The sequence below is a fragment of the Choristoneura fumiferana genome, chromosome 22 (assembly GCF_025370935.1).
Source record: "Choristoneura fumiferana chromosome 22, NRCan_CFum_1, whole genome shotgun sequence".
NCBI lineage: Eukaryota > Metazoa > Arthropoda > Insecta > Lepidoptera > Tortricidae > Choristoneura > Choristoneura fumiferana.
In genome coordinates this window covers 2,807,850-2,826,906 of record NC_133493.1, presented here as the reverse complement: position 1 = coordinate 2,826,906, position 19,057 = coordinate 2,807,850, and the positions used below count along the sequence as shown (strand labels likewise).

The 19,057-nt window shown below is 35.7% G+C and overlaps 1 protein-coding gene across 2 annotated transcripts in view; it reads right to left on the bottom strand.

Annotated features, from left to right (window-relative positions):
• sano (CABIT domain-containing protein serrano) overlaps positions 1–19,057 on the bottom strand; it is a 128,317-nt gene that overhangs the window by 57,959 nt on the left and 51,301 nt on the right. The window contains exon 3 of one of the 2 annotated variants that reach the window (XM_074104926.1): positions 1,361–1,391. The exons of the other annotated variant lie outside the window; for it this stretch is intronic. The gene's annotated coding sequence lies outside the window, so the exon portion shown is untranslated. The remainder of the gene's footprint in view (positions 1–1,360; positions 1,392–19,057) is intronic. 2 annotated transcript variants of the gene reach the window in all.

Below are 19,057 nucleotides of genomic sequence, written 5' to 3'. Positions count from 1 at the left end.
GTAAAAATGCTGTTGCTATCGTAGATAAACGATTTAGAAATAAATACTTAAGTACCTGCATTTTTTGCGTTTATAATATGCTTTTAGCTCTTGATCTCGTAAAATTATACTGCACCTGTTTTTAAATTGCAAAAGGTTGTATGACGAGATACGTCATCGTTCCACAGGATGTGACGTTGCCCTTGTGGCTACCGTGCTCGCTCGGTATCTAGTTAAAGTAACTTATTTTAAGTGAAAAATTTCCATGTGTCAGTTAAATGATGCCAAGGGGATTAATATTTGCATGTTTCTTGTACAGTCACCAGCAGCAATATCACATACAACAAGCGTGCATTAATATCTGATACGACTCTATTTCTAGGGCCGGAAGAACGTGTCTGATACGAGTATTTTTGCACGCTCCGCTGTGGTAGACATTAATGCTGGTGACTGTACGATGAGAAATTGCCTATGCGCCTAGTGCTTTTTTTACTAATTACAGTAAACGTTACAATGTTGGAATAGAATTACCATTTTGAATTTTAAGCTGTGATTTATTTTATGAAATATGGTGGAAAACAAGCAAATGCGACCTGACTGATGGTCATTGAGTATGTATCACCACCCATGGATACCCGCAACACCAGAGGGTAACCGATGTGTTACCAGTCTAGAGGGCTAAAATGATTTAATTTAATAGGTGGAAATAATTTCACCCGCTGTTTCACTCTCCTAACTTTTTATATTTCAAATCCGAAGAAAATTTAAACGGATATGTTATATACCCTATATTTTATTTTTTATAGTGTCTCTGTGGAACTGTGACAAATGTGTAATATCTCCAATATTGGATATGCTAAAATTACATAAACATAATTATTTTTGCTAATATAATAAATGCAAGCGTAAGTAACGCTTAAATTAAACCGCTAAACTAAAGACGAAATTTGGCATGAAGATAGTTTGTGACACTATGAAGAACAGAAGATACTTTTTATCACACGCTTCCCGCGGGATAAATATAAATATTGTTTTTCCCCCAAACAGAGTCACAGGCAACAGCTAGTACCTACTTTATAAGATGTATAATACAAAAATACCAACATTAATTAATAATTGTATTTTATCATGTAACAAGACAAATTTAAACGACCATTACTTTTATTTCGCAATAGGCAATTAAAAAGTATATTAAAACCTTTTCTCGTTAAAAGGAGCCTGCGGGTACCTCCGCTTTTAACGTTCAGCATAACCGCCATAATTGGCGGTTAAGAAAAATTGCGACTTACGATAATTATGCAAAAAGTTTGCAGCTGTCAATTGTTTGAAAAGAAAATTAGGCATGTTTGTAAAAATACGTATAAATTAAATAAAAACTCACTTTCTCAGCCGACAGCGCGAACAGTTTGTTTCTGGAAAGAAAAAAAAACATGAATTGTATGTAATTTTTGTAACACTATGAAAATTTTAAGCATTTTTCTCTTATCTAGTCCTGTTACAGACAAACAAATAAACGGATAGACGAAAAACCCCAGCGAATCCTTTAAGTTCAATACGAAATGAAGTAAAACAATAAATTACAGTTTAGACACAAGTTTGCGTAATGGTAGAACCTTGTGCAAGGACCGTCCAGATCACTACCATCTCTTGCTAATCCTGCCGCCAAGCAGTAGTGTGTGCGCTGCTGTGTTCCAGCGAGGAGAGTAAGCCACTATAATTACTGAAACATGAGGTATTCTATCTTAGCCGTTTAGATTGGCAACGCATCACAATCCTTTAGGGTTGCAGATATCCATGGGTGATGTTCAAATATATCGGGTGACCCACTTGCTTGCTAATAAAAAAATCTGAAGGTGCAAAAATACGATACACTCTTAGCCAGTTATAGTTTATTGACCCTATTATTGCAATCATATGTTTTATTTTACACAAGTCATAAAAGTGACGATACGCTCCGTTGGCCACCCCACGTAAAATAACGTCGTTCGAAAACCAACTTTAACACACGCGTGAGAAATGTATAATTCAGTTGTTATGCAATTTTCTGAACTTGAATTACACAGTACAGTAGATAGGCTGTAAGTTGATGAAGATAATAGCCTGGTTGTGCCATTTTTTGCTTCTGTAGCTTCGGCTTGAAAGGGCATCATTTTTTTATATATTAATTTTAATTCAAATAAACATATATATAACACAACATATATGAACATTGGACGTGAGACCAGAAAGAGGCTAGAAACGAAGTAAAATACGTAAGAAATGATATACCACTTGTATTATTTTAATAATTTGAGTTTTACTAGTTAAAGAATCAGTCAATTCGTTTTTTTAGGTATTTACATTTTAGTTCATTTTATATACGTTGCCTTTACTGTCGTAACTGCTGTAAGTACAATTGCGTGTTTATGCCAACTCTAGCAGAACGTATCGGAACGATAGTTATGCGACATTTTGCAAAACGCGTGTAAAAGAATAAAACTGCTATAAAATTGCCAGTAAACTGTTATTCCCTTGGTGGGTTGTTGAATAAATCCGAGAGGAAATGAAATGAACTAAAGAAACAAGCCATTATGTTATTTAGGCACTTAGGTATTTATTATAGGTTTAAAGTAAAAATACATATTCAATGTCTTAAACTTTCGTGATTTTCACTCATAGTCAAAATACCACGCACAAAATAAATATTACTCTTGTGTGTTGGCGTGATAAGTCCTATGCGTAATACATATTCACTTCAAAAAGGATATATTGTTATTAAAAAAATAAGAAAAATTAGAAAGAACACGCAGCAGTTTTTTTTTTATAAAACGCACATTTTGTAGTCCTAGCTAATATTAAAAAGCAAAATGTGAGTATGTTGGTTTGTTATACTTTCACGCTAATAGTATTCGTCAGGTAGTGATAAAATTTTATATGCAGATAGTTTGAGATTCTGTAAAGGACATAGGACAGGCTTTATACTGCATTTTATAGGTCCCGTGGGTGGTGTATAAACGAATTCTTGGCAGACGTAGTCGCGAGCAACCGCTAGTATTTTATGAATCAATTTAAAAGTCCAAGTAAGAGACTGATCTCACCGCATAATCTTAAAATCCTCTTCTTGAGATAAGACATAATGCTATAGTTATGTCGTCCTTTACGATGTTCAAAAAGAATTTAAAACGCAACAACAGAAATTAGTCGTTTAAGACAATTTGAAATTATAAACTTTATTCGAGATCATTGAAATATAAACTCTAACGCGGGTTGTTGAGGTTGTAGTATCCGTTTTTTAATCGTTACATAATCACACTAAGTAGCTTAAGGAAGTGTCAATCAAACTCCAGCTCTGTAAGTGGATTTTGTTTTGTTTTCATTAAAAATTCATTAGCGAAGGATATTGAACCAAAGTGTGAGTAGTTGCTTCAAGGTTTATTATGAGAATAACGAGAACATAAAATATCTACGTCATATTATTAAACATAGGAAAGTTGTGTCAAGGGTGGTGGATACGGCATTTTTTCACCAGAGTAAAACTTATGATAGAAATGGCGCTTAGAAGAATTATCTAGCATACACTAAAGAACTCCTACTATAAAAATGTACATTTGAAAATCATTCTAGCGAACTTAGCGGCATATTATTTTGAATTTACCGGCAAAAATGATGTATGTCGATTTAATTAGAAACCTTTTTATGCAACGAATATCACTGGTTATTGTGATAAATCAAACGTATGGCGCTGGTCTTAAAAAAGGTATGGCTATTCCTGCTTTGCATAAATAAAACAATATATTATATATTGTTGCCAACAATTAAGAGGAAACGAACATACGGCACACTAATGGCTTAAGTGATAGCTGCATTATCATTAGCTAGTGCATTAATATAATGACGGTTCGTGCTGAACAAGGAAAGCGCGACGAGCATGCAAATCTTTAACGGCAACTACAATACAGACTGAGAATTACTACAGTATTTATGGACTTTGAAATTCCTTTGATGTTACAGCATTTTTATCTTGCCAATAATACATCTTACGTCAAACGAAAATTAAAAAAACTGGCTAATTATTATGAGTTGGGTTTTGCACACTGGAGGTTGGTTTTCCGTACTACCACCGTTTTTTTGGATACTCTTTTATCATTAACTTCACTCCATAATAATTTCAAACGTGACAGACAGGCGGATTGCCAGACAAAAGTAATCTTAGTAGTAGAATATTGTTGGCTCCCTCTCGTAGTACAAAACCTTTAAATACATAAGACTTTTTTTTAAATTTCGCGTTTTCTACATTACCTAACACACTCAGGAATTACGATGATCTATTAGTAAAATCATCTTGTCATTTCGACCAAATTGTAGCGGCCGAGGTCACGAGCAGAAAACTAAAATTTTAAATAGTATTGACAATTTATTGCTCCACTAATAATTAATTTCTTGTTTCATATCCACTTATACATTTTATAGTCCCTGAACACCTTAATCAAACACCATGCTTAGGTAAGTTAAGTTAAATACCAGAATACATAGGTAAGTATAAGCTGATGTAAAACTTAATTGAGCTATCCAAACGAACTATCTCCACTTACGACATAATGCCATAATAGTCCATAAACGTAACTTAATTTCTATCCACACAAGTTCATAATGTCCACGTTACAACAAACAACAGATTAAGACCGTCATTATCGAATAATCTGCTGTATCTAGAAAGCTGTAAGTGCCAGTAGAACGTCGTAAATGACACTTATTACATGGTGAAATTATTTAGTTGCGTGCAGATAACATCGTATCGGTTTTCGTAAGCAACGTGGGTTAATTGTTTAGGCATTATTTTAACGTAAGTGAAAAAAAGATGCTTTTACAACCATATAAGGTATTTTTTGAATATTGATATCACCAGCTATTTCCCGCGATTTTGTCTGCGAGAAATTCGTATATCGCGCGACCGCAGGAACTACATTTTCACGGTATAAAACCTATTCTACGTCCTTCTCGGGGACTCATAATTATACTCATATCAATAAGCTGTTCCTGATTGGGACTTTTGTCACGTGCTCTCTAGAACTATACAATTTTCCGGGATAAAAACCATCCTTATGTCCACTTAAGGGTCTCTCACAGTATCTCTACATCGAATGTCATCATTTTCATCACGATCAGTTGAGTACATTAAGCGTGAAAGCCAAACAAACATACCTACACACTTTATAATATACTATTAGTAAAGATTGGTAGAAAAGGCTGTAAGGACTTACATCTTTCTTCTCCAAACATTTCGATCTACAAATTAAAAGAACTGACTATAACTTTGTCTACTTTGGACATTTGGTTTAAAAAACATATTTTAAACATTAAAAATATGAATCGCTTAGTCATCCCAGCCTTCAAAGAAAAAAATATGCTTCCAGTATAATTATAATTCTCATTGGGCAGCTTTCTAGCGAGTATGATAATGCAAGCGCCGCGGACGTCCTGCGCGCGCCGCTCATACTAATCACCTTACTGGTTCCCGGGAATAAACGTATAACTAGCGAAAAGGGAGGTAAGGGTTCTCGCTCTAAAATATAGAATATAGTCGAACACGAAAAATTTCGTGTAATTTTTCATTATTTTGCTGGTTGGCGTAAGTTCTTTGCCAAATTGCTTGGTTGTTTAATAAAAAAAAACCTGTACAAATTTTTAGGCATCTATGAATATAGTCTTAGCAGAGGCGTTCTTAAGCAAAATGTACGTAAAAGAATAATTTTGTGGCTGCACTATAAAAACTACCTTTATACCAAATTGTAAGCTTCTAAGACACCTAGCTTTGATTCGCCGGCAATTTGTATGGAAACACATTTTGAATGATTGTATCCTTGATTCGATTTTTGATAGCCAACGCTATCAACACTAAGTCAACACTTAGAAGTTTATTTTTTTCTGTGCTCTCGGGAGAAGCAGATCTAAGCATTCGATATTAATTTCAGCTTGATTTCTCCACGCGTTCTTGAGAAAAAGGACAGCAAAATGGTCCTTTAAATGGTTCCGTTTTTGCTGACTGAGGTACAGCTCCCTAAATTAAGATACCATGTTTTGTCACTGTTACAGCAATCTGTATCTTTGTACAATCAAAAAGCTTCTTTTGATCAAGCTCGCCTTACCATGGTTCACTGAACGCTCCTTATAAAGGCAAAGTGAGCCGACGATAAATTCAATATCCGTCGCTGCGTGGACGTGGGCAGATACTTTATGGCTGCCTGTGTGAACAGCGATGGATTGCGTTTTGTTACGTACACCGATTTGGAACGCAATTTGCGAGGTATTTAGAATGACTGAAGGTTCGTGGTATAGAGGTGCATATTAAATGTCATGTCGGTCCGTAAAGGAGAAAAGTACCTTTGAAATGTGTAATGTTGCACTTACGTCAATTACTTTGAAGAATACTAAGTCTGATGAATACTAAGAAGACTCGGGCACCGAGGGTTCCGTAGAAATTTGTAGGTAAGTATCTATAATTATCCAGCGTTAGCGGAGCCCCTCTCTTAAGAAGAATGTACACCGTTTGGGGTTATTTTAGATAGTTACTTACATATCTGATAGTCAGACATAAAAAATAATATTTTTATTCTTTTCTTATCAATTTACTATAAAAGCTACCTTTTTTTGGTTACGGCAATTTGTATGGAAATACCTTTTAATGACTGTATCTTTTAACAGAGTTAACTTAGAAGTTTTTTTTTCATTGTTTAAAGGGGAAGCAAACCTGAGTATAATATACTAATTTCAGATTTGACAGACGGACAAACGGACAACAAATAATTATTCCTACAGGAATTCCGTCTTTTCATTTTGAGGTACGGAACCCTAAAAACAATACAGCAGCAGAACAAACAAAGCTTAAATCACAAAATGTTTTTGGGCAAGGGAATTTTTCGACAAATTACAGGTTGCCTTAGCAAAGATGTACAGTTAAATATAACAACGTTAATAAGCTACCAATAAATTTGTAAATTTTACAACTGACTTTTAAAATGAAAGATAATAGTGAGCAATTATGGTTATTTATTTTTGGCCTCCAGGTTTTACCCGAACATTATCTTTGAAACAAATCGAATTGCCAGGAACTGAACATCTGGGTAAAATGCTGTAACTGATACATACGATAGTCTTCTTTGATTAAAAAAAGTATTTAATAAGCGACCAGTTGCGTGCTACAGAGGTTGAATATTGAGCTTAACAACAACAATATAAAAACTACTTAATTAATTTGGTCTAGAAATACCTCCTGCATTGTGTAGCCAAATTTAGGTAAAACTTTGCATTACACCGTTCAGTAGAACTTTTGCCGTACCGAAAACTTTTCTCGTACATGCTAAATGAGTTCATCGACCCTTTGAGGTGAGAAATTCGGTCGGAACTGTTACTATTTGTTTGTTTTTACACGTAGAAGTATGCAGCTAAGTACTTTGTCGCTTTAACTTGATGTTCACGCTACCTTACGAATGTGTGAAGTGAGTTAAAGCGGAAGGGTACTAAATTGTATAGGTTTTGAGTTTTCCGTGTATCTGTTAAGGGCTTTGTTACTTCTTGGGACAAAAGGGTGGTAATTGCCTTTACACCTGTTTAAGCAAATACATTACATAGTTGCGACTATAATTATTTTTGTACGTGTAACCTCTTTATGTCCTTTAGAGTTAAAAATAAGGTTTTCACTTCTCATGCTCGTAAAGTTCGTGTTTATGCTGAATTTAGGCGACATAAAATGACTTTTTATGCTCTAGTGCATTAAAGTAAAATCTTCGTCTAAGACCAAGGTAATAAGGTCTCAACAGCCACAAACGAAAAACTACTACATATTTTTTTAATAATTTATATAAAAATAAAAATCAATTAAAATAAATAAATAAAACTAAAAAAAATATATATACAAAAATGCATGAAAAACCTACATAGTAAGTGAAAAATTGTTTCCACTGTCGCTATTTCATTTAGCTCGCAATCGCCGTGAAAAAAAAGTGTAAAATTCGAGCATTAAACCCATTTCCCCCTCGACGTCTCTATCCACCCTCGCCGTGCCGGCTCGGGTGGCTATATGAACGTCTTGGGTGAAATGGCTCGTTTTATGCTCTTGTTGTACAATCTAAAAAGTTAAGTCACTGACAATTTGCAAAAAATATGAATAAAATCTTGAAATTATAGCCACTGGACCAAATAGTGAGTGAGTCATAAAAAACTGTGTATTGGTAGCCATATTGAAATCATGTAAGTACCTATAGGCTACTGGTACTAGCGCTTGAAATGACATGTAAGGTCCTTTTTCAAAGCACCACATTGTGTGCAAGATGACAATTTTCTTTACAACATTTTTCAACAATGTGTCATACAATTTGTATGCGATGGGAAAACACGAAGAATTTGTATGTAAAGATCAATAGACATTTGATAACATGTGAACACTGATGGATTGACAAGAAACAATGCCCAAGCCACAATGATTGTGTTTTTATTAATATATTAAGATGTATAAAAACTTAATTTATGATTCCACACTTTGGTTATTGTTTGAGTAGCGCGTTTGTTTAAAGCACTCACTATACACAAAATTTATTATCTCTTAAAAGGCTGAAACGATTTTCATCATGAATAAATTTAAGATTGGTTTTTGGAATCTTTTTGTATTTTTTATTTCAATTCCAAATTTTTGTTACTTTTACGGTCATCCCGTAAAATCCATATGAGCGGTTAGTTCCAATGGAGTGCTGAAAGTTTCTCGATAAGGGCTACAGCATAGATGTAGCTAGTGTCGCTGCTTAAGTGACTAAATAAGAAACAAAACAGGCTAAGATATGTGGTGCATAGGAGAAATTCGTGTCTATACCGTTATCCGGCGGTGGTGTAGCGGTATAGCACGCGGCACGGAATGCCTGGGTTCGATTCCCAGCGCTGGTCTTATTTTTTCTGGTTTTTCTGTGCATCTATATTTCAGTTTGTATTTTCGATATCAATAATTTAGTCCGTAAGTTAGATAGATTATTGGAAAATATTGCAAGGGTATATTTTTCTTTTCTTTACCAATTCAACAATTTCAAAGGTGCGTCAAAGTCTAGGAGTGGGGTGCCGTGGCGTCACGTGGTGCTAAAAGTATCACACGGCGTGACGACGACGTTAACTGGCTAATCTTCATCGTTTTCCATCATCATCATCATCAGCCTACAGCAGTCCACTGCTGGACATAGGCCTCTTCCATGGCGCGCCACAACACTCTGTCTTCAGCCCCTCGCATCCATCCGCCGCCAGCGATCCTCTTAAGGTCATCCGTCCACCGTGCCTCAGGACGCCCTACACTACGTTCGTGGCATCGTTTTAACAAGCAAAGTTTCACCTGTTTGTTTGTCTGAGTCTTTTGAAGCTAAATTCGATTATTCGACTCTTACGTATTGACTTGAACTTATAAATGTAAATTGCGTGACAATACAATAATCTGGTAGTGATATCCTGGTAGTCCGGCCAGGATCGTCTCCACAGGACGGAACTTTTCAACGGTTTATGGCATCGACTTGAAATTTAGTAGGTATGCAAATGTAGTTTGGCTAACAATGCAAGTAAACTTAACAAAAAGTACAGTCAGCAAAAAGCTTGTAATAAAAATGGTTTTTTTTTGACAAAAGAAAAAATGCGTCTGTATTATTTTTTGATAACCTAACTAACAACTAATTAGGTTTTGTTAGGACACAAGCCTATTCAATCGCTCTGATTCCTAGATTTAGATTTAAACACCGCCGTGTGAAGCTAAGCCAGCTAATGACTAATTTAGTTATTTAATAGTTCCCCCACGTCGCCGGGAGATGGCGTTCTACGCTCGCGCATAATAATGAGCGACTATTGTTCATAACATTCAACGTGCATTTTAAATAGGAGATAGCATTTCTTCGAAAGCGTATAATGCAAAGCTTTATTTGGTGTAAGCGACATGGATACGTCAAAATGTCGCTTTTGCAGTAAGTGTATAGAGTTTAATTTGCCGTTTTGTTGTCGGTTATGATTTTTTTAGTTAGTGCGATATGTGTGATGTCATGACAGGGGAAGAAATTTAAATTGAATAGAATTACCTCTTATTATATCCTTTTTGTTTTTAAGGTTCCGCGTCTCGAAGGGAAAAAATGGTACCCTTAGAATCACTTTGTTGTTCGGCAGTCTGTCTGTCCATCTGATTGGCCCGTAGCCTATGTGTTAATCGCACACACTTAAATTCATTATATAATATGTAAGTTGATTCATTGTAACTTGGTGGTAGAGAAAAAGAAATAAAAATTATTATTGTTATATTATTATTCCCAACACGGTGCAACACGGTGGGAAATCAAGTAGAAAACTTAATATGGATATGACCAAAATTCCCGGAGTTTGTTTGAAAATCATTATATAATGTTTTGGTAAATATATATTTATTGTAATGTGTTATGACACCTATGTTTTTTGTTAAGTCTTCGTACTTACATATATTTCATTCGTTGTTATGTATAATATTATATTTGTGCTTTATTTATATTTTTACGTTCTAAATTTTGTGAAGTGTGATCTGATTCTGCCTAAATAAAAAGCTTCTACCTTTTATCAACGATAAACACTGATCTTTTATTTATGTATAGTTATACCCAAAGACTATTTGGTAGGTGAGTTTGAAACAGACTAATAAAACTAGCTTTTAAAATTGTAGAGAATACATATAGCGAATGTGCATATAATAAGTTTATTTTATTTAAATTTATTGGATGTAATATAATCAGAAACTTATTCAACAATATAAGTCGTGGAGTCCCGGGGAATATCCATATTAGTACAATGTTTGAGGTCATTTACCCTGTTTACCTTTACTTGCCCGAATTTCATTTGATGACAGCGCGAATTCTATTTCTGTTTTTATTATTATTATTCTTATCCATGTCACTTCACGTCATGTAATGTCCCGAATAAAGGTTTTCTTTCTTTCTTTCTTTCATTTGCACGAATTTCACTTGCCATACCAACGTTTGCCATAAAATATATAGAACCGTGCTGTTTTCAGGATTTTTTTAATGTCATCATATAGATTGCAGTTGGTTAGGTTAGGTTAGTTTAATATCAACTCTGAAGAAATTACTATTTCAGAAATAAATTACTTTATGTCTAATGAAAATTCTACAAAACGATACATTTGGGCATGTGAAATTCGGGTAAACGATAGAGAACCCATTTACCCCGTGTTGCACCGGGAAATCCGATCACTGATTATTATAAATCCAGATTTCCATCTATTTATCAAGTTTTATTCAAATCCATTCAGTCGTTTTAGCGTAAACAAGTAACATACATACACACATACATACAAACTTTCGCATTTGTAATATTAGTAGAATTCAGTGACCACTACTACCCATGCATGCATGCATTATCTGCGTTGCATTTAAATGGTAAATTGCAAGTGACCGGCCCGTAATGTATTACGGTGCATTAGTGTACGCTTGTAATGTATACGTTGAAGGATTTTGTACAGTTGAGAACGTGTTTATATTACCAAGGATTTGTTCAAGCCATATAATTTGGTCATATACAATTATAAAAGAAAAGAATACATATCAATTAAAATAAAACTAACCTAAACGTGAAATACCTAGATAAAAAAGTCAAATAATAATAATGAAAACTAAAACAAATTATTTAAGCCAGACCCCTAAGGCAGGGTTCCGAAGATAGGCATATATTTTCCGAATTCATTTCTAATACATTTTTTTGCGATCACTTTAGATGCAATTTTGTTTTCTTTTCTACTAGATACCTATATCGTTTAGCAACAATTTCGTCCATACGTAGAGTACGTCCGTAGAGAAGTAGGCCAATTTGTCGAAATCTAAAAATAGCGGTAAGTTAAAGTGTAGCTAAAAAGCCGTGGTGGCCTAGTGGTTTGACCTATCGCCTCTCAAACAGAGGGTCGTGGGTTCAAACCCCGGCTCGCACCTCTGAGTTTTTCCAAATTCATGTGCGGAATTACATTTGAAATTTACCACGAGCTTTGCGGTGAAGGAAAACATCGTGAGGAAACCTGCACAAACCTGCGAAGCAATTCAATGGTGCGTGTGAAGTTCCCAATCCGCACTGGGCCCGCGTGGGAACTATGGCCCAAGCCCTCTTGTTCTGAGAGGAGGCCTGTGCCCAGCAGTGGGACGTATATAGGCTGGGATGAAAGTGTAGCTTCTCAAGAAAGAAGACGAAAGTTTAAATTTTAACAAAAACATCGTAAGTCAACTCAACATACAACCTTTTGCCAATTTTTAGTGTAAAGTGAGAAGCGATGTACATTGGATCAAGCGAAAGTAGAACAGACCAATATTTACCAAATATAGAATTTCACTTTCGACGGTGCGGTATTAAATAATTTAGAATTAAACACGTTTTGTTATGTTGGCTCCAGTGACAGAATCCGGTTTCTATCGAAACCACCTTTGTTGAGGTTTCATTTGACACCGTTAATTTGTATTATTATACTAACTTTTACTGGCAGTGTCACTCGCATAAATCATTTGGTATGCCAATTGAATTGGAATTGCGGGATTGTATACCGTGGCATTTACGTTGTTTTCATTTCGTTTGTTGTTCATCTTTTTTTAATATTATTGGAAAAGTTATTTTTCTCAAAAATGTCCGTAAAAGTTGACATTATTCTTTACATATCAGAAGGTGAAGTGCATAGTTTATGGTCAGCGAATAATTAAAAAGTTAAAAAGATTGCAGGTGCGCTAGCTCGACAATAATGAATTAGCGCGCCTGCAATCAGTCACATTTTTTTTGTAAAGTTAAAAAGGCCATGGTAATGTAGGCACAAGTCGTATACAGCCAAGTCTAATGGCCGGTATCAGATATTTTGTTGGAACTCCGGACTTTTTCTATTGGGTCTGAAATAGCTTGTGGTGTTTTCGGTGGAAAAATACACCTGCAGTTTATTTTTAATGAAAAAAGGCGGGAAAGCATAAGAAAAATATTGGAATAAAATTAAATTTTATAATATATTTTGAGAAAAAGTTTATTCTATTCCAGAATTACTTATTCACCATTTTTGAGAAAAGCTTTATATTAGTCTCGGCTGGAATAGCAATTGCTGGCTTCGTATTAGTTAAACGGACTCGCTACTCAGCCAGCAATTGCCTACTTCCAGGCCACGACAATAATCTACTATTGTATCACAACACTCATAGTTATACCAACGGGACAGATACTCAATAAAGTATTCATTTTAAATTATGTGTTTGTTTTATCTATTTATAAAATATAAATTATATTTGTATAATTAAACTGAGAAAAGTTTTTCCATGTCAAAGTCTTTATGACACTGACATAAGATTAATTTTTACTTGGCCCGAGTAACACTTTTTTTACTAATAAAGACACATTTTTAAGATGCGCAATACTTATTTTACCTAAAGTACCTATGACAGTTTAAAAAAAAACACTCCCTTTTTTTATCAGTCGTGTTATACCTCTCTCCTTAATGATCAGCTCCATATTTTACAGGCACTCACAACACCTACATACAGATAGACAAAGCACTCAAACTATAAGAGCCCATCTTCCTAGGGGTTAAAAACCCTTCAACTACACATATACATCTATAGAATGGAATGCGTTCTTTTTAAACTGAACCGACTTTATGAGGCTTATTAGTCACGTGTCGGTTTTTATCTAGCAAAGGTATAGTCACATTATTCACCGCCTGCGCTTATGGCTTTGGCTGTTAAGTAAGAGCTTATGATGCTCAAGAAGAAATGTAGCGTTTACGAATACTTTCCTAAAATCTACATTTAATAAAATATATTTGAATGAACAAGTTTTGGATATTTTTTTTTAAGCTGGTCACATTTTGAATGGGTCCCGACTGTTGAACTTTAAGTTACTCAACAAGGTCTAAGGCTAAGGGAACTATTAGACTCTTTTTTTTACTTTTGATTTAAGTTTTTTAAGACAGTCAGTTTTTTAAAGTTAATTTATATAACAATATCATATCCTGTTATTATTTACATAATCAAAGGGTCATCAATGCACCTCAAAAATGCCAGTTGTTATTTGCTGTAAACGAAAAGCTACAAGCGGCAGTGGTTTACCAGTATTACATGACCCTTATACAGCTAAAGTCCTTTTTAATAGCACGTCAGATAGATTAGTCAAATGCAATGTAATTACACTGGCTAGTTATTAGCTTCTTCAAGAGCTTCATCCGACCATTATGTGACAAATACTTTGAGGACGACGTTCAATGCAATCAAAAAGCAGCCTTTTACGCATGGAAAAAGAGTTATAAATGATTATTTAGTAAAACTAAACGTCTTTGTAATATTTAAGTTTTGTGAGCGTCAAAGTTGAAGGTAAGTGTTTACGGTGACTTGTTAAGTTCATAATTCGATGTAATTGAGTTTTTAGTGACAAATAATGATTATTTCTTGTTGAATGTTGTGTTGGTATGCTGTTTAAAAGCGTCATTAACAGCTGTTAGATTTAATAAGGTTTTTGTCTTTGTAGATATATTTCAATGTTTCTCAACTATAGTTTTAAACTACAATGGAACGGAGAATCAATAATCATCAATCAGTAAAATTAATGATCATGATTACAAATACATGTAATGTAATTAGACGTGAATGATTAAAAACTGTATTAATATTTTCAAGTTTGGTTATTCTAGTATAATAAATAATAAAATGAAAATGCAAAACAACTATTGTATGACATTGATAAAGGAAAAAAAATGTAATGCTTACTTAATACTTGATTATTTTGTGTTGTATGCTATTTTAATTTCTTATTTCTAATGCAAAACATGTTTGGTTTCTCGTATTTCTTACGCTTATTTATAAGCAAGTACGTATATTACACCAATATCAATACAAAACATACTCTTTATGATTTTGTAAAAATGCCAAAATCAGTATTTTTAAGCATAAAAAATCTCAAACATTTTCGACAAAAACTAACCACAACACAAGTACCGTTCGAACAATACAAAATAAACTTTGACACGTCACGATAAAGGTCAAAGTAACCGCACAACAATTACTTAACGCGACATTGTCCGGTGATGACCCCGTTATCTTGCCAACATAACATTTACCGCCACGAAACAACCGCATAACCCTTACCGTTAATATCATAAGGGCGAATTCGATTTGATAATCATTATGGATTTGAAAAAGAATAAACATTTTTGCAAAGTTACTTTTGCGTATGCGAAAGGTATTTTTAAGTCGTATATACGTGTCATAAGGATGAAAATTAGCATAAAAGGCTGTTTAAAGTGAGTTGACTCACGTACCTACTATTCAAAATGGATTCTGCAGAATCGCGAAGAAAGGGAAATTTTTGTGTCGTTTGTCACATGATACGTTAGTGACCGCTTTATATCGCACAATGGTCGCGAGTGGAGCCTTTATAGCGCTACTTTAGTTGTATTCAAGCTGAATAGGGGCTTCATTTGATATTTTGTGTAAGAGAACAATTAACTTGAAACGGGTTCGTTTTGGTAGGTTTCTGTACACTATACAACGTGTTATTAATGACTTTCGTTAACTTTAAGGGAATATTCAACAGGTCAAATGAAATTAGTAAATTAAACGACTCATCTCAAGATTAAGACGAACGGTCCGACTAGTTTCGATCATTTCGGAAGATATTTTACATGTGAGTTGTGTCGTGTTAAATCGTGAGTTGAATCGTTTAATTTAGTAATTTTATCAATATATCTCACGAGAGAGAGTTTAAGTAATATTAGGTCAAATGATGTCAATTGCTCCAAGAAATTACTGTTCAAAAGACCGGATGGCCGAGTGGTTAGAGAACCTGACTACGAAGCTGGAGGTCCCGGGTTCGAATCCCGGCCGGGGCGGATATTTGTATGAATAATACGAACGTTTGTTCTCGGGTCTTGGATGTTTAATATGTATTTAATTATGTATTTATCTATATAAGTATGTTTATCCGTTGCCCAAAGAATTGTGAAACTGAAGTGGCAGTGGGCGGGGCACATTGCTCGCAGGACTGATGGCCGATGGGGTCAGAAGGTTCTCGAATGGCGTCCGCGGACCGGGAGACGAGCTGTCGGTAGGCCTCCAACAAGATGGAGCGACGACCTGGTTAAGATCGCGGGATCGCGTCGGATGCGGAAAGCACAAGACCGGTCTGAGTGGAGAGCCTTGGGGGAGGCCTATGTCCAGCAGTTGACGTCTTTTGGCTGACATGATGATCCGTTGCCTAGTATCCATAGTACAAGCTTTGCTTAAGTAGTTTGGGACTAGGTCAATCGGAGTCAAGTGTCATCATCATCATCATCATCAGCCGGAAGACGTCCACTGCTGGACAAAGGCCTCCCCCTTAGAACGCCACAATGAACGACAACTCACCACTTGTATCCACCGGTTTCCCGGAACTCTCACGATGTCGTCAGTCCATCTGGTGGGAGGCCTGCCAACGCTTCGTCTTTCAGTTCGTGGCCATGATTTATTTATAAAAGAGAATTATCAGAATTAAGATAAAACAGTGTTAAAGGTTAAAAAACAGACTTATACAGTGAAACCACAGTGGTTTATCTATCGCTGTGTATTTACACTGCATCATTGATACATGCCCCGGTCGGATATCGAACCCAGGACTGCCAGCGGATGTGACCGCAACACGAAAAAGAAAATTGACACCCGTGTGCCAGTTTTTTTTTTTAGTATGTTGCACTTAGCTCCATTACACCATGTTTTATATCCATAAAACCGGCCAAGAGCGTGTCGGACACGCCCGAAATAGGGTTCCGTAGCCATTACGAATTAAGTACCTACGAAAATTTGAAACTTACCAAAAACTTTACGGTAAACAAACATCCTGAAATAACCTGCACAAACCTATGGTGTGTGTGAAGTTCCCAATCTGCACTAGGCTCGCGTGGGAGCTACAGCCCAAGCCCTCTCATTCTGAGAGGAGGCCTGTGCGCAGCAGTGGGACGTATATAATATGATGATGATTATTAAAAAAAAAAACTTGCTAGTACATCGCTGCCTATGAAACGATCTCTTTCGTCCAGTTTCAGTCCTCAAGTCAGTACCGTTGGTAACGGTACAAGAACAAAGCAAACCAAATTGTCCTCTCATGCTAATAAGAACGGAAACTGAGTTACTGCAAGGAGGTCAAGGATTCGCCGGTGGGGTTCAAGACTGTGCTAAATACCTGGTATAAGACGGTAAGTCTACATACAATAGTTTGACTTTGTTACTACCACAGACAGACACACATAACGGTCAAACTTATAACACCCCTCTTTTTCCGTCGGGGGTTTAAATTCATCATATTAGTCGTAGGCTGTCCACTGTTGGACATAGGCCCCCTCCATAAACCCCCTGTTGCTTTAGTTAGAAGCGGCCTGCTTCCACTGTAAGCCCGTAGCTTTAACCAGGTCATCCGTCCATCTCGTTGGTGGACGTCCTATGCTGCGCTGCCGCTCCGTGGTCTCCGTTTGACAACTTTTCAAAATTACGTAACTGAATTTTGGCGTGATTCTTCCGTTCTACTCGAACCATTTTGCAGGTGGTAGGACCTTGTGCAAGGTCCGCCCGGATTGCTACCACCATCTTGCTCGCTAATCCTGCCGTGAAGCAGCAGTGCTTGCACTGTTGTGTTTCGGCGTGGAGAGTAAGACAGCCGGTGAAATTACTGGCACTTGAGGTATCCCATCTTAGGCCTCTAGGTTGGCAACGCATCTGCAATAGCCCTGGTGTTGCAGATGTTTATGGGCGGTGGTAATCTCTTACCATCAGGAGACCACTTGCTCGTTTGCCATCCAGTCGAATAAAAAAAAATTAATTACCTACTCATAACCAGTGCTGGTGATTGTCGTCTTTGAAATGATTCAACAGTTTTTGTTGAAAATCGTTAAAATATCAATGTCATTTTCGATTCATTATATGTCATTATACGATTCAAGTGGTTGATCGCCTCTGAAGCAGTCGTGGGTTCAAACCCACTGTTGAGTTTTTCGAAATTCATGTGCGGAATTACATTTAAGCAAAAAACATTAACATAATTGTCACTGGGCCGCCTAATGCTGAAGTCACTCATATGGGGACAAAATTTACCAAGATTTAAAGTCATTTGTAGCGATATGCCACAGACAGTAAGCCTTATTGTTTTATTTCTGAAGTTGGAACTGTCATTCATTAAAATTGGTAAGGCACTTTCTTGGTCGACTATACAAGGATGTTTGGAAGATATCACTCTGAAGCGATTTGGCCGCGTATGTTTTTAACCTCCGATGCAAAAAGTAGGGTGTTATAAGTTTGACACCTATATCTATCTGTCTGTCTGTGGCATTGTAGCTATCAAACGATAGATCGATTTTAGTGTATTCTTTTAAGGTAAATTTCTTAAGTTACATTTCTTGCGGTGGTTCTTAGTTTTCATTAAAATTTGGTTCATTACATTTGGTTCAGCCATTTTAGTGATATTGAACTTTTAAATGACAATGTCGGGGGTTTTTAACTTTTATAATTTAGTTAGGTCATAAATCTAAAAATAAATTATTTTTATTTATTTTATTAATTTTACATATAACCACGGCAAGGAAACTCGCTTTCACGTAAAAAATAGCATCGAAATTGGTGCATCCGTTTGAGGGCTACGATGCCGCAGGCAAACAGACAGATAATTATCATCAAACTTACAACAACCCCCTTTTTGCGTCGGGTTTAGGAATACCACTTGTCTTGTTCTGCACGAATTCACAGGCAAAAGCTAGTATCTATGTAAATAAGTGTTATTCAGGTTCATTGTCAGTTTAAAAACGCAAAACAATCAGTTAGACCTCAGGCAGCAGGTCAAAGCGTCAATGGCGACCTAAAATACGAAATGACATAGCGGTTGTATGTCATAAGCAATTTTAAAATTAGCAGTCATAACTTTTTCGTGTTTGCCATAAAAACAATTGATTGATTTAATGGTGTCCCGTTGTATAATTATTGATAGTTTTAATAATATTGATGAGAGATATATTATGTCTATAGTATCTATACATATCTTTGCTTTTTGTAATGTCGTAGTTTTATGTGACGAGAAA